Source organism: Cimex lectularius, unplaced genomic scaffold, assembly GCF_000648675.2.
Source record: "Cimex lectularius strain Harlan isolate CLEC.00 unplaced genomic scaffold, Clec_2.1 scaffold159, whole genome shotgun sequence".
NCBI classification, from domain to species: domain Eukaryota; kingdom Metazoa; phylum Arthropoda; class Insecta; order Hemiptera; family Cimicidae; genus Cimex; species Cimex lectularius.
The window spans coordinates 328,403-353,797 of NW_019392864.1; positions in this window are offsets into that span (position 1 = coordinate 328,403).

The window sequence follows — 25,395 nt, forward strand, 5'->3', positions numbered from 1 at the left end:
GGCAGTCACTTCCCTCCTGTTTCCTCCTTACCAGAAACCTGATTCAAGCACCTCTTATAGCTGAGACCTAATTCACGCTTCTAATATCATCTCTTAATTAATTCTTGAGTGTTTTTACGGCTTTTTTTAACCGGCTAGTCTACCGGAGCAGGTACGAGAAAGGTGTTACTCGATTGATTAAATGGGCTGCATTAATTACGTGTTTCGGCAGGAAGACATTTAACTATTATTTGACTAACTGAAAATTGAACAGTAAAATTATTAAAATTCCCATAAATTATTGACCAATATTATATAAAACAAGGTATCCATACTGACAAATTGTGTAAAGTTCAATCATGAAATCATTAAATCTAAAACATAAATTGCAATCCCCTATGCGAAGAATTAAACTACTCCCATGAGATCCCGAGGTTTAGAGGTGGTTCAAACAATTGTTGGAGGTTGCGAATCAAATTTTGCGTTGGATTATAAAAATAAAAATAAAAAGAAGTATAAATATTGTCACAATTTTAGGTTGGTAAGGTTGCCGCCAAAATGAAAACAAAAATTCACCATTTAAAAAACCTGATTGCAAACAAACCTAAACTGCCAAAAAAATTGAATTACATTGAACAAACAGTTTTTGAGAAAACAATACGGAACAATGGCAATATTTTGGTCTTTTTTTATAAATACGTGATCATAAAAATATCTTAAAAAAAATGGTTTGATGGTTAAACAGAAAGTATAGATTGTCCCGAGAAAGCAATTCTTAACGAAATAAAATCCATCCAGTAAAAATGGTGTGAAAAAACAGTTTTTGAAAAACCACCCTCCAACCGTATAATATATTTTAATTTTTAAATTAACGATAATTCGGAGATTGTGATATGCGGTCTAGTGTGACGTAGGTTTTAGAAAAACATTTTCTTTATCGTGCCAACGTTTCGATCTTTATTGAGACCATCTTCAGGGCTCAAAGTGTTTGTATTCCGTGTAGATGTATCATTCTTGTCTGTCGTGTGAGAGTCTCAACAACATCTACACGGAAAACGAACACTTTGAGCCCTGAAGATGATCTCAATAATGATCGAAACATGGCACGATAAAGAAAATGTTTTTCTAAAACCTACGTCAAACCAGACCGCATCTCACGATCACCGAATAATCATTAAATAACGGTCACTAAACACCACATATTTTTAAATTAACCTTCAAATTTTTACCTTCATTGCCCTCTTTAATTTTAAATTTGTCCTTTTTAAATTCAAATAAAACGTTTCAGCAGGCAAATTAATCTTTTTTTAATTTAAGTTTTTATAAGATACAAAATAATTAGGCTCTGAAAAACCATATGAAAAATAATTAANAGAATAAAGAATTCTTGTTTTAGGCAATTATTTGTTTCAAAAAATTCTCAAACATGTAAGAATATTAGTTTCCATGTTTGTATTTCGTAGCGTCTTAAATTTTTATTAATAATTTAAAGAAAGAATTAAATTGAGCTAATTTGAAATAAAAAACTAAATTTAAAATTAAAAACGGTTAATTTGAAATAAAAAAAGTTAATTTGAAGTTAAAAAATGCTAATTTGAAATTAAAACGGTTTCTTTTCATTTATCAAAGATTTATTTAATTTAAAGAGGATTAATTTGAAATTGGAAATGATTACTTTGAAGTTGCAATCGGTTAATTAAAAATTAAAAATGTTAATTTGAAGTTTCAAAAACGCTAATTTAAAATTAAAAATGTTTATTTGTAAGTAACAAACGGTTTATTTGAAATTAAAAAGGGTTTTAAGAATTTTATTTTACATGTTTGTATTTCGTAGCATCTTAATTTTTTGTTAATAATTTAAAGAACGAATTAAACTGAAATTAAATTGTGTTAATTTTTAATTAAAAAAATTAATTTGAAATAAAAAATGGGTAATTTAGTGCGTAAAAGTGTTAATTTGAAAAGAAAACGGTTAGTTTAACGTGGAAAATATATATGCTTCGATTTGATTTAACACCTAGATTCTAGACACAATATCTCTCAATTAAAAATCACAGTGCAATCCTTTGCAAAATTATCAAACCAAATTGAAAAGTTCTTCAGAATCAGTTCAAATTTTGCAGAAGTGATTTTTTGCTAAGCTGCTAGTCGGACCATCGAAGCTAGCAATGTGATAATTTCCCTATTTATAAATCTTTTGTTGAGTTTTTGGTCCTCAAAGGGCAATTGGAGCAAGGAAAATCACCAAAAACGGAAAAACCGTTTCTCGTAAAATATTTTTATTTAAATATTTGAAATTTTGAAAAAGTAAGCTAAAGAAAAATGGAGTGTTAATGCTGTCATCAGGCTAGGGTGGTAATTGGAAAGGCAGGGGAATATTTTTAACGACGAATAATTTACATTTACATCTCATTAAGATATAATTGTCACTTATTTTCCGGAAAGCGAGACAGTTAATAAAAAACTCCGTTTTAAATTGACTTCCAAGGATTCAAACGAATTTAAAAAAGTCATGGAATTAAAAATATTCAAAATTTACGAATACAGTAGTCTTGGATAAAAATGAAAATAATAAGGTACAGAAACAAAAGAGGGTGGTATGAACGGATTCCCGATTTCGGGTTCATGGATAAAACCAACTTAGATTACTTATGAAAAAATCTAAATTTCCATGTTTCCAGGGCGCAACGCGCCCAGTTCTTAGAGCGTCCCTAAAAACCACTCCAGTCTGAAGTCAGGGCTTTTTTAAATTTGGACTTTAGAATTGAATAAGGTCAAATAATATGCCGTTTTTGAAGATTAAGGACGTAAGAGAATCTCATTCGAAATACTTCTGTTCGTCAATGCTATTAAATAATTCCAGAGTCGATTCACTATCCGACGGGTTTCTACGGCACAATTCGGCTAATCTATACTACCAGTTTTGGTCCTAAAAAGACAGATTCATCAACAAAAAACTCCGTGTTGAAATGCAATTTATAAATTATCTTTTCTTGACAATAGTCTTGGTTCATTTGCTTGTTATGGTAAGCTGTATTATTATCGTGTAGTATCGAACCATAATCTATTTGGAGACTTCATACACTTTCTGCCAGTTCTTTTTCGTAATTTCTACCGTTACTGACAAGTAATTAATCGATACGACGTTAATTTCCGCTTCTTTCGCTTTTTTTTTTTTTTGCAGGAATTTGCCTCTTTTTACATTTCATATCGTCTCAATAAATTTTTAAGGGGGATAATGTTAAGAAGTAGTACTGTACTTTTGTCGAGTATTGGCACTTAGACGGACTTAAGGATGTTCCCCTTGTTACATAGAGCATTTTGAATTAAAAACAAAAAAATAATTTTTTGGCACTTAAACCCTAATAGATTTTCACTCTTTAATTAAAAATTAAAATTCAATAGCCTTTTTAAATTGTCGGCAGAAAGACAGACATCGGCGTGAAAAAAATTGCCACCGGCGAATCTAGCTTAAAAATGTCCATTTCATTTTTGCTATAAAATTTGTATTCAAGAGCTTTAGAAGAGAATTTTTAAAACAAATCATAATCATTTTCTTCGAAACCTTTTTTTTCGCCCACATTACTGGAACACTCTTTGTAACTTTTGTGCGCCCTTTATCTCCCTTAATACAATAATGCATATTATTTTCTAAACTTAGACAATATATATAAAAAAACCCATTGTATTTCGTGGTCCGATTGACCAAATATCTTCATTCAATTAATTAATCTTTATGTCAGTTATTGGTTGAAATAAAAAAGCCAGTGTCACTTGCGGGATTCGAACCCACGACCTTCGGCTAAATACGCTGTTGCTCTACCACTTCAGCTATCGTGACTTCGATACACTCGCTCACCAACTTCCCTTCCTTTTTGCCATTTTTGGAGTAGGTCGAAGTCACTATAGCTCAAGTGGTAGAGCAGGGGCGTATTTAGCCGAAGGTCGTGGTTTCGAATACCGCTCGTTACACTAACCTTTTCATTTCAACCAATACCTTACTAAAAATTAATTAACTGAAATAACCTATAATTAACCTTAAAATTCATAAATACAAAGGTAAAAAAAACATATTTCAAAATAAAATTACTTTATTACTTTTAAGCACTTTCGTTTCGGTTGCCCATTGGCACGAACCCAAGTGGAAGGTGTCGGATATTTTTCTACTTATCATCGTTAGAAAAGGGTTTGAAATCGGTTTTCCCACGTCAGTAGCCTCCCCTGAGAAAGTGTTTCCGTTCAAATTATTCCAGACTTTTCATATAAAATTAAAACGAAAAAAATATAAGTATTTGGAGATCGTGAGATGCGGTCTGGTGTGACGTAGGTTTTAGAAAAACATTTTCTTTACCGTGACAACGTTTCGATCTTTATTGAGATCATCTTCAGGGCTCAAAGTGTTTGTTTTCCGCGTAGATGTGTCATTCTTGACCATCGTCACCCCAAACCGCATCTCACGATTTCCAAATTATCAGTAACTAACGGTCACTAAACGCCACACAAAAAATATAATAGTTATAAGGTATGGAAAAAATGAAAATAGTTTGAACATTTTTTACAGTATATTACAGATGTTATAAAAGGTATCATTATGTGACAAAATGCATATATGTCGGAAGACAACCTGCTTTTTCACAGCTTTTTACTTGACTACATATTTGTTTATTGTTCTCAAATTGATTATTCTTTTCTGGCAGGAGTCTAAGAGGAAACACACGCCATTAATAAAGAGCATACGAACAGCTTCCCCTGAATCTACTGACCAAACCACATCCTAACAAATTAAATCGGTCGTGTAACGAATTTATGAAGCGTGCTTTAAATGGAGAGATCCGGGCCTCGCCGGGGAACCGGTTATGGTACCGTCGTTAAACTACCGACCAAAGAAACAATTAATCCAAGAAAGATTGCTAAATAGGAAACCGCCTGGGAAAATAATTTATCTTTTAGAATCAAACCTTTTAACGACCGTTGATAGGTCTCAAAGTAGGTCAAACCTCTGTTTCACTTCACTATTTAGGATGACTTTCAGCGTAAACGTTGTCAACCAAAAACCGAGTTATTTTATTATTTATCCTCTTCCAATCACGCTGAAACGACAAAATGCTGAAACGTAAGCTCCGCAGAGATCTGGCGAAACTATGGGCAAAATCCCAGCTTAACCAGAAAATGATTTTGTCATCACTCGTTGAAAAATCTATCGCAGTACTGAAAATTTGAATTTTCAATGCAGCTCGACTTCTAATAGACACAACAGGTTAAATTCAAACCGGTTGGTTAAAACAATAACAAGTCCGCCCGCAAATTACCACCCAATTTACATATTTACGTTCTCTTCAAAAGACTTTTAACTCTTTTTATAGAACGGGCTACGGTGGGCGACAATTTTGAAAAACATTAATTCAATTCAATTCAAAGAAAGCGATAATATTTCACGTCGTTTAGATTTTCTTAGGAGGCATTTAGCATTGTGCTCTCGGCCTCCTGGCCTCATTCCCTTGAATAAAATTATACTTTTCACGCTTGTTTACTCGAATTTACATTTTAAGGAGTGCTACAAATATTGTTTATACCGGGAGCGGTTTGGTGGTACTTCTGTCTGTATTATTAAAATGCCATATTAATATTTTAACAAAATTTCTATGTACAGTTTAAATTACAGCTCCCGTGAAAAAGGCGAATAGCAGAAATAGTAAAGTAAAACCTTATAATCCAATTCATAACAAAATAAAAAGTATTACATTTTTTTACATTCTTCAACTCGCAATGATGAACACTTCTTCGTTATTAGAAATTATTTATTTAACTTTCTAAAAATATTGCTTGCTGGAAAAAAAGTCAGCAATGATATATAAATATCAGAGAAGAATTTAGTGAAAATCAAATTTATTTTGTTGAATACGTTCAGTTCTCAAATCACAGATTAACTATAATGGCACTGGAACTAATCTTCACAAAATCACGGTCCTTTTTTCACACGGTCACAGGACTAACACTAGTGCCAGCAGTGTTGGCACTCAGTTCGAGGGATTAAGGAGTAAGGAGGTCTGTAGGCCATCGTCGATTAAAGTGACCTGGCAGGGTCTCGGGATGGGAATGTCTAGAAGGTACAGCTCGAGCAGTATGATGAGGATGGATCAAGAAGTTGGTGTGAAACTTTTCGAATCGGGTACGGATCAGTTGGTAAAAGGTTGATGTCGCTGTGGATTGTGAGGTCGTAGTAAAAATTTTCACGATTTCTTTGAGGACTTTTGAATAGATATGGAGTTTGAAGATCAACTATCAAGGCAAGAACTCCATAATCTGATAATATCCGTTTTCATGAAAATGAATTTGAAGTTAACCAAAGCAACACTTCTCACAACGATAGAATTTTGTGTAAGGAATAGTCTGCTGGCATACCGAACACAAGATAAAGACATCAGTATATGAACCGAAAATCAAGTTCTTACAGTCCATGGGGAAAAGCCATGTTGTCATGGTAGAAGCAAAGAAAACCATGCTTAACATGAATATTAAAATTTCAAGGAAGTTCTGACCTGGGAGTATTCAGGCCCAAAATCAAGAAATCAACGCCCATCAGTAAACTCAGTTTTCAAATCGCAGATTATGGGACTACTCCCTCTCCACCAAATAAGGCCAGCGAAGAAAATATGCTCAACATCCGATAAGAAGAACTTCTAGAGTGATTATACGTTAAAAAAACAGCGACATACCGATGTTAGAAGGTTCGGAGGCATGCCTATTTAGTCGCCAAATTCGTACTCAAACCCCAATTTTCAAATCGCAAATTATGACGCCAATAGGACTTATCCCCTTCCACCAAAGGAAACCATACTTAACATCAGCAAAAAAGAGTTTCTACAGTGATTATCGATTAAAAGAACACCGAAGGCGTACCCATGGATCTAGGCTGAAGAAGCAGGGGTACTTAATTCTAAATGATGTACTATAAGCCTATAGGTATGCCCAGTTTCCAAATCAGTCTAATTTGATGACACTGCCACTAATCCCTTTTCACTAAATAATGTCAGCAAATAAAACTTGGTTCAACATGAAGATGAAAACTTAAAGGCTAGGTTAAGGCATACCGATGGATCTAGGACGCAAGAAGTTGCAGAAAGAAGAATATTTACAATAACCTCGACCTAAAAAAATCTCATGTGTCCTATTTTCTTAAAGCTAGTAGTTAACTATACTCAGGTTTTATAACCTACCTAGTGGTTCTTTTACTTACGAGACTTCCTTCTCCTCACATAGTAGCAGAAACCTGTCCCTCATTAGATTCGCACAGCCGTTAAGACCAGAGGTTCTGAAGCATACTTAAAACTTACATATACAAAAACATGCATGATCACAACCAATGTAGAGGGCGAAATAAGGAAATGGATTGAAAAACCCCAAAATAAGATAGGAATGACTGAATTTGATCTGGCTTTGATGGCATCAGGATAAAGATAGATATAGAAGAGCTGGACACAGAGCTACCTTTCAGGTTTAAAATTCTGACCTGTGGCTTTTGCATAGAGACTCGCTTCACCTCATCTAGCAGCAAAAACCTGCGCCGGAATAGATGACAGGAGTTACGGCCAGAAGGTTGGAAGCAAACATAAAAGTGGATGGATATAAATTGAAGAGGTGGCCAATGAGCCTTTTGCACCTCGGCTAAATAGAACTATTGTTATTGCTCACCAAACAGCCTTAAGGTTCCATAGCTTTGCTAGATATTTTCTGTAGGAAATTGCTTGGGATTTTACCTCACATTGTAGCTGAAACCTGGTACTACTATCAGACAAGTGCTCAGTCAGACTTAGCAGATTTTAATTTAGTAGTAGTCTGTGTGGGTTTCGCGTGTCTCATCCTGGGTTGTTGATCCAACATGAATATGACTATGTTTTAATGTTCATTTTTGTCATTAAATTCACTAATTTCGTGGTCCGCTTGGCCGATTAATATATTACAATTAATTAAGGTTTTTAGTTGAGATAAAAAAGTCAGTGGCACGAGCGGGATTCGAACCCACGATCTTCGGCTTGATACGCCGCTGCTCTACCACTTGAGCTAACGTGACCTCGATCCACTCGGACACCAACTTCCCATCTCAACCGCAGTTCATTTCTGTGGTAAATTTCAACGTAAAACACCTTTGTCATTAATTACTGACCAAACAGCAAAAAATAGCCAACTTGGGGATTGTTGATGTAAAAACAAATCTGGGCGTGTTCAATCAGTCTTCAGCGTTGTTCTTTAACATTATTTCAAATTTTATGTCTCTTTGACGGGAATTTTTTTTCTCAGTCTACCGAGTTTAGTCAATGGGAAAATGGCCTGTGACAGTTATTAGTGACAAGGAGATTCTTAATTTATAAAATAACGCGTTAATTGGGGTATAATGACAATTTCTCGTTAAAACGTGCTTGTTCTAAAGGAAACAAACGGCTGCCCTCATCCAGTACTTAATGTTAAGTGTGAAGTGGTGTTTCATGGTGGCATGCGTGAGGGACTCCGGAATTGGCGTCTACCTCGTTTAAAACAACGACAATTAACACTTCACCCGTCAAGGTTAAAAACTATTTATAAACCTAACTTCGTTTTTCCCCTTTTCGAAATGAAGCAAAACACGGTCAAAAACTGATTGCAATCGCCGTTCTTATATTAGAAAAAAAACTCAGGAAATACAAACCCCAACAGTCCCGCGGGTACGGCTGGGGAATTTGGTTAATCGGAGGTTGACCGAGATTATTTTGGCGAAAAAGTACTTTTCTGTTTAGCAAACTTCGAGTAAGATTTGCAGTTTCTGCTTGTTCCTGATGGTGGTTCAACCTAGTTTTGAGGGCTAAGTGCCCCGTTTTTGAAAAACACCGCCACCCCGAGGTTCATATAACCTCATAGTTGAAATACCCTTGCAAAATAATTTAAAAAAATAAAATACTACTTGAAAGTTTATTAAAATTAAAAGATAAATAAAATTATACATAAAAATTTAAAAAATTTCTTTCTTCTTTCAAACCGAGAATTTTTTTTAAATATTAAATTTGTTCTTGTATACAATATAACCCGAAAATTAATTACAACTAAAAGTTAATATCAAACAAATAATTCTTTTGTTAATTTTTTAAAATAGAAAATAATCATTTAATAGACCAATTTTCATATTTTTTAAATCTACTTAATAGGAAAATCATTTGTTTTTACGTTTTATATAACTGTAAATTTTAATTAAATTTCATTTGGCCTTCTAAGAGCTCTATTATTTTATATGTACAAATAATTCTCCAATGCAGTAAATTTCCGTTACATGCTTGTATTTCATACCAACTACTAAAGTTTTAATGCTTTAAAAAAAATAGTTGATTTGAAATTAAAAATGATTAATTTGAAGTTACAAAACGTTAATTTGATGTTAAAAGTGTTAGGTTGAAATTAGAAAAAGATTAATCAGAAGTTAAGAAAGTTAATTTGAAATTATAAAAGGTTAAAGGAAGTAAAATGGGGAAATATAATGTTAAAAAGGGTTAACTTGAAGGGAAAATGCCTTAACTACAAGACAAATTGGATTTGCAAAGTGTTTTTAAAAGCCGGTATCCGCTCTAATCATTGGCAAAAATAAAGGTAAAAACCAGTCGAAAACAACGGGCTTTTTTTAAATTGAAATGTTTTAAATAGTTGATCTGAAATAAAACTATATTTGTGCCCAAGAACTTCATTAAGTAAAGTTGATGAATTTATTTGCTTGCACAAGTTAATATTGGTTTTAAGTACAGAGAACATGTGCAGACAACTTTATGCAAGAGTGAACGCCGAAAATTATGGATAAGTAAGTTAAAATATAAAGGAGGCAAAAATGTCATAATAGAACAAGTCTTTTCAGAGGATCTTCGGAAGAGGTCAAAACAGAGAAAACTTCCTTACGGTTTTCGCCGAGCTTTCGACAGTTTTATACTGTCATCTTCGGGGCTTTAAAACCTTAATAGGAAATTAAACAACATGGTGTTTTGGGCACAGAAGCACATTATGTTTTTTCCGGCTCAGCATCTCATATAAGTCTAAAAAACCAATAAAATCCACCTTTTTTAGTTTTTCAGGTACAAGTGATCACAGTACGTTTTCCAAATATATATATATACATATACAATTAACTTATTTTAAAATTTAAATAACAATACAGTAGGATCACAGATCAAATCAATAAAAACCGATAAAAACAAAATCTCTACTACGAGGGGAAACAAGGGCTACCAAAGACTTATATGAGATGCTGAGCCGGAAAAAACATAATGTACTTCTGTGCCCAAAACACCATGTTGTTTAATTTCCTATTAAGGTTTTAAAGCCCTGAAGATGACAGTATAAAACTGTCGAAAGCTCGGCGAAAACCGTAAGGAAGTTTTCTCTGTTTTGACCTCTTCCGAAGATCCTCTGAAAAGACTTCTTGTATCCAGCAGGTCGATAATCTAGTTCATCGTTCATAATAGAACGTTTAAAATTATAATTACATAGCAAAATATTTAGGTAGTTTATGAAAAATACTAATCAACAGGTAAAAATGTATATAAATGGCGTCAGTGACCGCAATGCTTTAGGCGTGGACACGGTGCTCATCGCTGTAAGGTAAAGGACCAGGGTTCGAATCCAGCGGCCATGCATTCGAACCCGACATACTTTCAAATGAGCTTTTTTCAAAAAACACCGGCACCCTTAGAAACTCGTACTCGTAAAAAATTAATAAATAAAATGTATACAGAATGAGAAAATTCTTGGTTTTTGAGAATAAGGATAATTAAAAGAAATATGGACATTTAAGCGGGTAAGGACAACGCGAAGTTCAATTTTTCTTCCAGCGGCTTTACTATTGTACACTCTAGAGAAAGGGGGTTTAGTGGGCATGAATTATGTAAGAACAGGATTATTGGTGAAACGTGACAAAGGAGTAAACCAAAATTTATCGGAATGATGAGACATTGAGATTTATTAGCCTTTATTTAGATAAATACCGGCATAAAATGGAAAGATTAGCGACGTCATATTTTAAAATTTATCTTCGAGTAAATTCCCCTCTAAAATTTAGTTATGAGGATCATTCAAACTTTTCTCAGGCTGATACAGATAGGTTGTCGCTGAGGCGCCTGATTTTCTCAGATTCGGATGAAAATTAATGCCGCCGTCAAAATATTATATCCTAGGTGGATCATCCCCCCCCCTCTTTTGAATATAGGGCCCGAATAAATATTTGGGTTAGAGTCATTTTGTCTACTTTTTTTCGACAAATGTCTTTCTTACATAATTCATGCCGCAACTAAATGAACGTCTGGCTGCGGTGCTCTTTATCCCCGGTCCTCGCGATCGTAAAGTCCCACCGGAGGGGAAAAAAACCTTGCCGTGAACCTGTGAAAAAGGTATTCTGGAATATAAGTAGATTCTTTGTAGTATAAATCCTGTAGGGATTTAGATTAAGAAAATGGTATAGTTGGCAGGTGGAATGCTGACAAATTTTTTTTACCAATTACAAGTTCCAATTAAAAGAGCGTTTACCTGTCAAATTGAAAATAATGTTTCTACTTCACTACTTTTGTTATTAGATAGAATATTAATCATCAAGCATAACTTGAAGTATGCCAGCCATTTAATAGAAGAGGATTTGAAGCTGCATATTCTTGTTTTCAAATGTAATGTTTGTTCTCAACCCTTCACACCTTGCTGAACAAAATTGTGTGAAGAATTGTCGTTTACATTGGTCTATTGAAGACGACGGGAGTTCAGTTAAGCAAAACGATTCCGGAAATGAATAACAACTTGCTTATGAAGTTATTGTAGATCTTGATTTTTTTAATTTACACTGATTTAATTTAAAGCGTCAATTTTGATATTAAAGATTAAATTCACTAATTTCGTGGTCCGATCCATATATTACAATTAATTAAGATTTTTAGGTGCGATAAAAAAAGTCAATGGCACGAGCGGGATTCGAACCCACGATCTTCGGCTTGATACGCCGCTGCTCTACTACTTGAGCTATCGTCACTTCGATCCACTCGGACACCAACTTCCCATCTCAACCCTACCTTTTGAATTTTCCCTCCTTTTTGCCATTTTTCAATTTTCGCTCATTTTTATCTCAACTAAAAACCTTAATTAATTGAAAGATACTAATTGGTCAAGCGGACCACGAAAACAAGTGAATTTAATATGTTAAAATGAAGTATACTTCACTAAAGCTCTCCGTGGCCATTTCATTTGTCGCCGAGAATCAAATAGATTACACGACATTTGAAAAATGGCAAAAAGGAGGGAAAATTCAAAATGTGGGGTTGAGATGGGAAGTTGGTGTCCGAGTGGATCGAAATCACTGTAGCTCAAGTGGTAGAGTAGCGGCGTATCTAGCCGCAGGACATGGGTTCGAATCCCGCTCGTGTCACTGACTTTTTTATCTCAACTAAAAACCTTAATTAATTAAAGTTTAAATTATTATTCAAAAAATATGTCTCATTTCTCACATTTTCCCCTTCTTCAATTCACTTCGGTCCATACATGGCTAAGAAATTGTCCATATGTCCGCTTAGGGAAGGAATTTCAAAAAATCGTTTCTTAACGGCTAGCCGTGTCATTATAGGAATGCACTGTCGAAATTTAAGCTCAGATTTGGTTTGTGCCTTATCTGTCAGTCAGACACGGAACTGTTTTATATATAGAGAGATCGTTTTTTCTTTCCTTCTACGAGCCGAGAGTCCTTCACCGCGCCCCCTAGATTTATTTTTGAAAAAGAAAATTTATGATTAAAATTTATGTGAAAGATCTCCGCCCTGAAAGATCTTAAGCCCGTTAACTCTGTTAGGTCCTGTTAGATCCACACAAATGAATTAAGAGTGATCGGTTTTTTTCTCTGTGAACGTGAAAAAACCACTTTTTTGCCCAAAACGGTAAAGAAATCGATCAAAGTGGAAGGTGACCAATTGAAAGCTTATTAAAATTTATTATCGATTGCTAAAGGGCATTCGGGGGGAGGGGGGTTTCCCAGCTCCACAGCTCCATTTGAAGTTTTTGTACAAGAGTGCAAAAATCACAGGTTCCACAATTTTTTAATTTACTGATGAATGACTGTAGATAAGAAAACATTTATAAAAGCCATCTTGTTCAGCGTAACATTTTCTAAAAAACGAGACCTAGCGCAGGTTATGTCTTAAAAGGCTGAGAAAATATGCATTTCCATATCCATTTTTCCGTGCAAAAACCAGGTGGTTGTTGTTTTTTTTATGAACAGTGTATATACATGTGTACATATATAACGTATATATAAAACCACTAATACTAGATTAGTAAATTAATGATAAAATTAAATTAATTAATTTGATTAATTTATACGTTAAATAGATACATATTTAAATAGGAAGTAAATCGAAATCTATTCTGTTATTTATGCATTTATCTCCATGTTCAATTGTACTCTTTTTAATTTCAAATTTTTCAAACCAATCTAGTTCCCTCTCTTTATTGAAACTATGTAACACTGTTGTATTTAAATTGAAATTGAAATTGTGTTTTGTTTCTTTTAGATGGTCCTTAAGTTCCGAAAATTTGTTCGATTTACTTTTTAACTTCTCGTTTTTATTTCTCTACCGCTTATTCCTATATACTTAATCTTGCTATCACGATCTTTGTGTTAACCTTGTAAGGTCCTGTTAGATCGAGAAAAATGATCACGTAAACTTGTAAGAATCGGCTAGTTAACATTTCTCGATCTAGCAGGCCATGGCCAATGTTAGATGTTAGGTCGAAAATGTAGTCACATTGCTATCCGTTAGGGCGCAGGTAACCAACATGGCAGCCATGAATTTAACAGCTGTTTTTCGTTTACACGAAGTTTTATTCTTAAATACGCGTTAATTAAATCAGACCAATACATTTCTTTTGTGAATTTCTGACCTGTTCTTATACTCTCATTCATAAAAGATACAGCGACTATCCTATAAAGTCGTAGGCTGTTAGACGTTAGGATACAAGTAAGGTATGTCGGCACGAATTGATGTATGTCATTTGTTAGTACTTTTCGATTGTATAGATAGCATTTTGAATGAAAGTGTTGATTAATTTTCCTTTTTTATTAACTTCTGGCATCTTACAATTTAACACAAAACAAAACAAAATAAGCAACAACAACAAGCCTTCAAGAGCTGTTATAGCTTTATTTTTGTTCTACCAATCGCCACGCGTAGCATTGCGGAAAAATTAACATTTAACATGCTAAGAAAACAAGGGGGCGTTCTCGATCTTACTGGACATTTCTCTACTCGAGTTAACATCTTACAAACGTCATAAATACTCCTACTACCCCTGACTGCTTAGATCGAGCAATTATGAATGAATTTTATTGAAAACTGCTAGTGGCTCAAATAGCTAATAACAACATTAGCAACATGACATTGCATGTCCGACGAGACGTCACATGGGCTAGTAGCTACATACACAAGTTTAAGCTAAGTCGTCACGTGTGCCGTACTCCTTGTTCCAGAAATACCTGTGCTAGAACCGGCCTTTTTTCACTGCCAACGGTGGTACAAGTAAAATATAGAAACAAAGGTCGATTTCTGCTTCTAAAGCAAGTCAAGGATTAAATAAAAATGGGCGATATTTTTTCCAGGTTAAGTCTGCTCCTTAAGTAATATTTTCGTTCAATTAAGCTCGTAAACCGTACCCAATAAATCAGGCGAAATGTACTACTTCAACAGTATAATTCATAACCATTACAGTTCGTGGTCAGATTGACCAATTAACATTTTTCAATTAATTAATATTTATTAAAGGTATTGGCTGAGATAAAAAGGTCAGTGTCACGAACCTACGACCTTCGGCAGCCGAACTTTTGACTACGTTTAAAGTTATTGCGCTTTTTGAAAATATATACATAACCCTCACAAAGAAGTGTTACAGAAGCTTTTGATTCTGTTTAAAACCTGTGTGGGGTTTAGCTTTTTAACAAGAACGGAAATTTCCCGACAACGTAAGAATAGGAAACTCGAAACTTATCAAAACTCTATTTAGGTGAGTTGGGAGAAGAGTTAGGAAGATACTTGTAATTACAAATTCTCTGAGAATGACATCTAAAGAAAATTGTTTATTTAATTAAACAAATTTAGCCTCTATTCCATTGAACTAGGTCCTGACCTCGATGTAGGAATTAATAGCGTAAATACTGGATAAAAAAAGATGTTTACCTTTCTTCCTATTTAAGACTTAATTTTAATAAATGACGATATAAATACATCTTAGGATTTTAAAAGAACACCCTTGACTTTCTAAAGTTTTAATTTTAATTAAAACTTAGGTTAAATTTGAGACGACATTTAATGACGAAAGTCCAACATCGTCAAAAACGTTTATAAATCCTTTGGACACTTTGTGACTAGAAAATTTTAATTTTTTTAAACGATATGATGATGTGAGGATATGATGAGGATATTATGATATCAGACCATGTTCCGAATTATCTACATTTAAATGGAAGTTAAGAGTCAACCCCTTGAACGGTTCAATTCGTTGTCTCATAGCCGTGACTGTTGAGGACGTTTCCCTATTCATCGATCACAGGCTCCTCTCCTGCTTTGACATAACGTCCCATTCCGGTCGCTTTGTCCCGAGGCAGCACGGGTCAAGAGATTCGTCAACTCAATCGGATTTCACCAAATTCTCGTCAAATATCCACTCGACGGTTTTATAATAGTGAGAGTTAATGAGGATTGCCATTGCTTAGAACAACTAAAAAATTGTCTTGATTCATCATTTTTAACTTGCATTGCTGGAGTTATTTAAGAAGCGTTGAAACTGTTTTGGTTGGTTTTTCCATGATCGATCGTACAAATTGATTTCTATAGGTTCGAGATATACTGATAAAAAAACAGTGTAACTGCGGTTGTACCTCAGGGCCGGTTTTACTCTTTTGTAAATTACCTACACACATAAAATAGTTATGTTGTCCCTGGATGATTGTGCTATGTAGAACAGGAGAACCAACGCTATAAAAATTCACTCAGGCCCTACAAAAGCTGCTAAAATACTTTCGTTCATGGAAAAAATAATATTTACGTTGGCAATACTCAAACTAAAGAAAATGTTTTTGAAAGTTTCTAGGGGTATTCGCGATGTTTGTCAAGATGTTCACTCGTGTAAACTGGAATAGAGAAATGTCCACTAAGAATAGAAAAAAAAAGAAAGTTTCGTAGCATGTTAAACGTTAATTTTTCCGCAATGCTGCGCGTGGCAATAGGTAGAACCAAAAATAAAGTTATAACAGTCCTTGAAGGCTTGTTGTATGTTTTGCTTTTGTATTGTGTTAAATTGTAAGATGCCAAAAGTTAAAAAAAGCAAAATTAATTAACTCTTTCATTCAAAATGCAATCTGTGCCCTTGAAAATACTAACAAATGACCTGCTTCAATTCGTGCCGACATACCTAACTTGTATTCTGACGTCTAACAACCTACAACTTTATAGGATATGGGATGTATCTATTATGAATGAGAGTATAAGGACAGGTCAGAAATTAAAAAAAGAAATTTATTGGATTTAATTAATGAGTAAAGTAATTAAGAATAAAAATACGTGCAAGCAAAAAAACAGCTGTTAAATTCATGGCTGCCATGTTGGTTATCTACGCCCTAACGGATAGCAATGTAACTACATATTCGACCTAACATCTAACATTGGCCCTGACCTGTTAGATCGAACAATGTTAACTGGCCGATTCTTACAAGTCTACGTGATCATTTTTCTTGAACTAACAGGATCTAACAGGGCTAACATAAAGATCGTGAATACCCTTGATAGCGACATTAATTATATAGGAAAAAGGGGTAGAGAAATAAAACCGAGAAGTTAAAGAACATTGCGTAAATCGAACAAATTTTCGGAATTTAAGGACCATCTAAAAGAAACAAAACAATTTCAATTTCAATTTAAATACAACAGTGTTACATAGTTTCAATAAAGGGAGAGAACTAGATTGGTTTGAGAAATTTGAAATTAAAACGTGTACAATTGAACATGGAGATAAATGCATAAATAACAGAATAGATTTCGATTTACTTCCTATTTAAATATGTATCTATTTAACGTATAAATTAATCAAATTAATCAATTTAATTTTATCATTAATTTACTAATCTATTATTAGTGGTTTTATATATACGTTATATATGTACACATGTATATACACTGTTCATAAAAAAAACAACAACCACCTGGTTTTTGCACGGAAAAATGGATATGGAAACGCATATTTTCTCAGCCTTTTAAGACATAACCTGCGGTAGGTCTCGTTTTTTAGAAAATGTTACGCTGAACAAGATGGCTTTTATAAATGTTTTCTTATCTACAGTCATTCATCAGTAAATTAAAAAATTGTGGAACCTGTGATTTTTGCACTCTTGTACAAAAACTTCAAATGGAGCTGTGGAGCTGGGAAACCCCCCTCCCCCCCCCGAAAGCCCTTTAGCAATCGATAATAAATTTTAATAAGATTTCAATTGGTCACCTTCCACTTTGATCGATTTCTTTACCGTTTTCGAAGTATTCGCCTTTTTGGGCAAAAAAGTGGTTTTTTTCACGTTCACAGAGAAAAAAACCGATCACTCTTATTTTTTTATGATAATAAAAGATTTAAAAAAACTATCTTGTTCAGCGTAAAATTTTCTAGAAAATGAGCCCTAGCCATTTTGTTGCCATGTTGGTCATTTTTTCATGCAAAAACCATGTGGTCTGTTAGGAATTGTGATTTATAAAAGCCCAATTTTTGTATATTTAACTAAAATCCTAAAAGAAAAATAATTTGTCCTTATATTTAATTTTGTATAATTTTCAATTAAGTGTAATTAATTTCCTATCACTTTCCTAATCATAATAAATTTATGAACTTCTAGGAGCCCAATTAGTTTACCTTTTTTGTAAACGTATATATTTTATTGGTACATGTTTACATACCATTCACTCTGCTAGGTTTACCTATTGATATCATCAATAAAGGTTAATTTGAAATTAAAAAGCGGTTAATTTGACGTTGAAGGCAATTTGGAAAGTAAAAATATTCGTTTGAAGGTTTAAAAATTTGAAATCAAAGGAATTAATTTTAAGTCAGAAAAGGGTAAGTTGAAATTAAAAAGGGTAAATTGAAATTAAAAAGGAATAATTGGAAGTTAAATGAGGTTCATTTGAAATTAGAATCGATTCATTTGAAGGAAAAAATACAATTAAAAAGTGGTAATTTGAAGGTAAAAAAGATTAATTTCCACCTTTAATGGCTTAATATTTAATATAAAAAAGTTAATTTCTGTTTAGAAACGGTTAATATGTAATCAAAAATGGTTAATTCTATTGTGATAAAACGTAATATAAACTAGGTAATTTGAAGGTAAAAAAGATTAATTTCCACCTTTAATGGGTTAATTTTTAATATAAAAAAGTTAATTTCTGTTTAGAAACGGTTAATATGTAATCAAAAATGGTTAATTCTAATGTGATAAAACGTAATATAAACTAATTGGTAATTTGAAGGTAAAAAAGATTAATTTGGCACTAAACAGGGTTAATTGGAGAGAAAAAAATCTATAATATCATCAGAAAAATATCTGTTTTGTTCTCAAGGGAAGCTAACGTAAATCGACAACTATATATTAATATGAAAATTTCCCCAAGGCAACAATACTAACGGTCTAAAGCAAAGAGATGAAAAGGGTTTTTAACGCCGGCTAAGCAAATTAATACTGTTGAAGGGAATAAAATAATTATTTTTTATTTTTATCTCTGAAATGAGCAGCGTTATATAAAAGCGGGCGTGTAATTGTCATGTCCAGAAGTAAGTTAAATGAGGGCCCAGGATGTACAAGTTGATGTGTGCAAGAAACGCCCCCTCCGCATTTGTCCAAAACCCATCCGACACTTCAACATCAACTTAGACATCCCCCTCGGCGAACATTATGCTATATCCAGAGTAAGGCGTCTTTCTTAGTTTCATCAAATCCACTGACCAGTCTTGTAAAACATATTTCTGTAAGCAGATCCGTCCCATGAGCAACAATTTGCCTTTTTCGCAATTAAAATATTACAGAATTCAAACAGAACAATTGTTTTATTTAAATTATATGTTAATGAGTACAATGAACGGGTTAATGTAAAACGACTACATGGCACATGGCCGATAAACTTTTGTCATGTTGGTTTATTTAGTTTTGTACAATTCTACCCTCGGTGAATCAACGAAACTTTATATCGAGCATCGTTCTAGGCACCATATTAACTTACCGTGTGTTTCTGACTAATATCACTAAATTATAACACAACATTGAATGTTTGAAACAGTTGAACAGTTCAATTATGTGGGCTTGAAGTGTAACTAATCAAATTTCCTCTATTTAATGGGATAACAACCGTTCTTCGTTATAATATTTATACTTTTAGCTCCACTTCCACACTATGGGTTTTAATTTTGATATGCCTTTATTTATCAGAAGCGACTGTACTTTCAGCTTAAAGTTTCAAAATCTAGAATTTTACCGTATTTTCAGGAAATGTTTTAACGTTCATTGAGTTTTTCAAAGAGAAGCTGAAAAGTTTTCATAATTAGATATATGATTTAGATTTCGTGGTCCGATGGTCCAAATAATTTCTTTCGATTAATTAATCGTTATGTAAGGCATTAGTTGAGATAAAAAAGCTAGTGTGACGAGCGGGATTCGAACCCACGACCTTCGGCTCAATACGCCGCTCCTCTAACCATGAGCTATCGTGACTTCGACCCACTCGGACATCAACTTCCCACCTCAACCCACCTCTCGAATTTTCCCTCCTTTCTGCCATTTTTCATGTGTAGTGTAATCTATTTGATTCTCGGCGACAAATGAAATGGCCACGGAGAGCTTTAATGAAGGTATATTTCATTTAAACTTATTAAATCCACTAGTTTTCGTGGTCCGCTTGACCAATTAATATCTTTCAATTAATTATGGTTTTTAGTTGAGTTGAGGGAAGTTACTGTCCGAGTGGATCGAGGTCACGATATCTCAAGTGGTAGAGCAGCGGCGTATCTAGCCGTAGATCGTGGGTTCGAATCCCGCTCGTGACACTTGCTTTTTTATCTCAACCAATACCTTACATAAAGATTAAATAATTGAAAGATATTATTTGGTCAATCGGACCACGAAATCTAATGGATTTAATATGTAAAATGAAGTATATCTTCACTAAAGCTCTCCGTGCCCATTTATTTGTTGCCGAGAATCGAATAGACATTTCAAAAATGGCAAAAAAGGAGGGAATATTCGAAAGGTTGGTTTGACATGGGAAGTTAGTGTCCAAGTGGATCGAAGTCACGATAGCTCAAATGGTAGAGCAGCGGCGTATTGAGCCGAAGGTCGTGGGTTCGAATCCCGCTCGTCACACGGGCTTTTCTATCTCAACCAATACCTTACACAAAGATTAATTAATTAGATATATGAATGAAAAGTTGAAGAGAAAGATTGATAAATGGATACATGGGCGAATGGATTGAGAGACGGAAATATAGTTGGCTTGATCGATGGTTAGATAAATTGCTACATAGATGAATGGTTCATCAAGTAAATAGATGGATAGGTGAAAAAATCAATAGATAGCCTGATAAATGAATAGTATTTAGTTTTTCCATTTACTTTTTATTTCCATTTCTAGTAATGGATTTTAATTTTGATATCTTTCCGTGCAAGCAACATGTTGTGCTCGTTCTCACAGTACACTAATAATTTCAACATTTTTGCTTTGGTAAATAAGTAAATGAATTTTTGAAAAATATTGGTAAGCATTTATTATTCTTAAGAGGCAGCATAGATAGATTAATGTATAAATAGATGAATGACCGACTGTTGATAGATAAATGGAGGGATGGATATATTTGGATTGATGAATGAATTTAAAGAATGGTTGGTTGAATAGATAGAGTGATAGATAGACGGATGGATATATAATTGGTTTTAGAGACGGTTTTTAAATAGACGATTAAATAGATTGATAAATAGATAAAAAGACGTAAGGGTAAATGAATCAATCAATCCTCCTGCGATTTCTTATACGAGAAATAAAGTTTTACAAATCAACAACGGGATCCCTTAATGAAAAATTGAATTGACTGTTTTATCCTAGTAATAAGAACGCTACGTTAAATCACCGCTATGGGCCATTACATTTATCTTTAATTAAAAAATTTATTATCGTTTTTAATAAATAAAATTCATATGCATATGCAAGGAAACATCTAGACGAGGTTGTTGATAAAAACCAGTTTTCAATTAACATGTAAACTCCTCACAAACATGCTTGGCCTTGCACCGTTAAAAGATTTGTCGTTGTTGTTGTTTTATCAAATGGGCTCTTTTTCTGCTATCTTACATTCTCGGCTTAATTTGCGCTCGGCGTATCACCTGTTGTGTTCCTCCATCGACATCCGCAGCGCTTGCACTGGAACAGCTGGAGAATTCCTGGCCGCATATAAAAGGGTGATGCTGAGTTTACATTTTAACAGAACTTGTCGCCCATGCTCGATCCGAAAGTTAAAAGTTTAATTACAAAGTTAGGAGGGTCGGCGAATTTTACGCCCGTATTAGCATATGAACAAACGGGAGAGGAAATCCAGGGGTTTTTGCGGCCAGCCGTTCTACCATGCCGGCATGAACACAAGGTGTTTTAACTAGTTTGATGAATACTACATATTGTAATTGCTACCGTAAAAAAATCAAGTCCTCCTGGAGGAATTTTCTATGGATCTATCCTTTCTTGTCCACGACATGCTCAAATGTTCGACGAACGAAGAATATTTTTGAACTTTATGAAATGAGAAAAAAATTATCAGACATAAATTATATTCAGTGTCTTAGCCCTAGTTTAATTCATATGTCCAAAGATTATTCAAATAAATTTAAAATTTACTAGGATATAAGAGAGAATTTTTCTAGCTTATGGCACACACTACAAATGAAAATGAATGTACTGAGCTTCTTCAGAAATTAATCAATTATAATTTGTGACTATAAATTTGTATTTTTTACTGTTGGCTCTTGTTTTCTGAAGTAGTTTTGTTAATTTTCCTTGTGTTTAATTTAAATTTTTACAATTTACGAAATTTGGTTTTTGCTTTCTCAGAAAAAAATATTATGCAAAGACCATTACACAATATTTTTTAAATTGTTGTTTTCTGAATGATTGATAAATATATGGATAAATGAATTGTTGGATGGATTGATAAATATATTAATGAAAGGATAGATAAGTAAATGTACAGCTAGTTTAATAGATTCATAGATAAATTTTTTACATAATTGTATTGATATGAAAGCTTATAAAGTGATAGAACAATAGAAAGTTCGATTTATGAACAAAAAGATAAATAAATTGCTAGAACGGTAGATAGATTTATAGATAGATGAATAAAGGGATAGATAGATATATAATTGAACTGATATACAGGGTGTCCCAGTTACTTCTGAGGAAACTCAGAGAATCGATTCTACTCTTTGTTTGGAGCAAAAAATGCTCAGGAGAAAATTTGCGGAATGTTCTCCATTTTGAAGATATTGGTCAATTTAGGTTTTTTCAACTTTTCACTACCTTACCACATAAAAACGCTTACAACTTCCAAAATGTTGAGACTACATAAAATCCAATTACACCATTTGAAAGAACGCTAAATTTGCTGTAAGATACTTCTTTGCAATAATCTGAATGACATAAAATGTTAGCCAATATCAGTTGGAACATGTCAAAATTACAAAATTTAAAATTTTGGTCATGATTGCACGTTCTACTGAGGTTACAAAAAAATACCTACAACTTGTCAAATTTTACAAAAACTTCTTCATCTAATATGCTTTACGTTGATATATCCAGGTTTTTAAATAACGTTCTAGTAGAGTTGAAAAATAACAATTGAATGTTCGAAAACGTGAGCTAAGGTAAATTTTAAGGGGGGGTAGAAATAAATCAATTAGAACTCGCTTTGTAAAATAAAAATGACACATCTGTAATCTCACAAAAACCATACCAGAAAGCTTCATACAATAAAATGCAATGGTTCTTCTTGTAGCAAGCACCTAACAACAAAGGAGGAACTTTTCAGAGGAAATGCTCAAAGTGTTTTCCCTTTTCTCGAATTCATAACTGACATTCAGAATTTCTACCCCTTCCCCCTTCAAATTTACCTTAGCTCACGTTTTCGAACATTCAATTGTTATTTTTCAACTCTACTAGAACGTTATTTAAAAACCTGGATATATCAACGTAAAGCATATTAGATGAAGTTTTTGTAAAATTTGACAAGTTGTAGGTATTTTTTGTTACCTCAGTAAAACGTGCAATCATGACCAAAATTTTAAATTTTGTAATTTTGACATGTTCCAACTGATATTTTCTAACTTTTTATGTCATTCAGATTATTGCAAAGATTTATCTTACAGCAAATTTAGCGTTCTTTCAAATGGTGTAGTTGAATTTGTTGTAGACTCAACATTTTTGAAATTGTAAGCGTTTTTATGTGGTAAGGTAGTGAATAGTTGAAAAAACCTAAATTGACGAATATCTTCAAAATAGAGAACTTTCCGAAAATTTTCTCCTGAGCATTTTTTGCTCCAAACGAAGAGTAGAATCGATTCCCTGAGTTTCGTCAGAAGGAACTGCGACTCCTTGGATAGGATCGATAGATATATAAATATATTAACAGATAGTTACGTGCTTGAATGAATAGATAAATGTATAGTTGATAAATCTATGCGGAGATACATAGATTCATAAATGGATTTTTAGATATTTGGAAAGATGAATGAATGAATAGATAGATGGATGTATAGTTGGATTGATAGGTGGCTAGATATTTTAATATACAAAATGGATATAGATAAAACCAGATAGATGGATAGATAGATTCACAGTTCGATTGTTATATATATTGTAAGATAGATGGACGGATTAATGGATGGATATACGGTTGTACTAATAGATGGATGGATAAATTAACAGGTTCATGGATATTTGTAGAGTGTTGGATAGTTATATATATATTTTTTTTTTGGTCTGATAGTTGATAGACAGCTGAATGGATGGATGGTTAGATATATTGATGAATAAATAGATTGATAGATTGAAGGATTGATAGGTTGTTAGATAGTTTGCTAGATAGATGAATAAATGGATGGATAGATCGATATAGGATCCGATAAGTTTAAAACGATTAATTCACTTTTTAACTAGGATTTATATTGGAAGTGAGTGAACTTTTAACCGGGCTAGCGGAATTGTCCCTGTATAAATCAACGATTGAAGTGAAACGTGGTTTATATTCAAAATCAAAACTGTTGGGATGTCGCATTTAATTAAAAATTTAAACATTTTAGATAGGGCCTAAACGGAAATAAACAACAAAAGATCACCATCCCAGAATTGATTTGTCAAAGATTGAACATAAATAAATATTCCTAGTTGGAAGACGTAGGAGATTGGAGGGAAACAATAGTCGCCAAGTGACTAATGGAATACTGTCAACGACTAATGGACAGTAAAATTACAAGCGGGTCACTTAAGTCAGTTATTAATGAATTACTTTTGCTTTTCTTTTATCAATCTTTATCAACCCATCTGTCTAGAAGATGGACCGAGGCGCACAGTTGATCCCAAAACCGTGATTACACCATTATAACATTATGACGTTGTATATATCGTCCGATCCCTCTTTTAAGAAATTTAGCGCCTTCAAACCAAAATAATAACAAGAGATATTTGAAAGAATGAAAACGGTACAAAATAGAACAGGTAGTTCGGGTAACGAGAAAAATATTTCTGCGCCACTTTATTAATTTTACTGAATGAGATCCATGCAATGGTATTTTGTGCTCAAAAATTACTCTAAAATGGACTGAAAAGCACAGATGTACATATTCAAAGACAGCGCAGCAGATCTGAAGGCCTTAGAGTGCACATTAAGTATTTTCGGAGGATCTATGGAAGAGGTCAACACAGAGAAAACTTCCTTTCGGTTTTCGCCGACAGTTTTTATACTGTCATCTTCAGGGCCTATTTTATTATCATATTAAAAAAAACAATTAAAACATGAAAAACAAATTGCACAAAAATTGAAATATCTTACTTAAACCTTAATGGGTAAATAAAAAGACATGGTGTTTTGGGCACAGAAGTACATAACGTTTTTTTGGGGCTCAGCATCTAAACATTATTTAAATTGAATAAATTAATAATTAAAAATTACAACTAAAAGTACAATAAAAATAAAAAATTTTGTGCAATTTGTTTTTCATGTTTTAATTTTTTTTTTTATGTGATAATAAAACAGGCCCTGAAGATGACAGTATAAAAACTGTCGAAAGCTCGGCGAAAACCGAAAGGAAGTTTTCTCTGT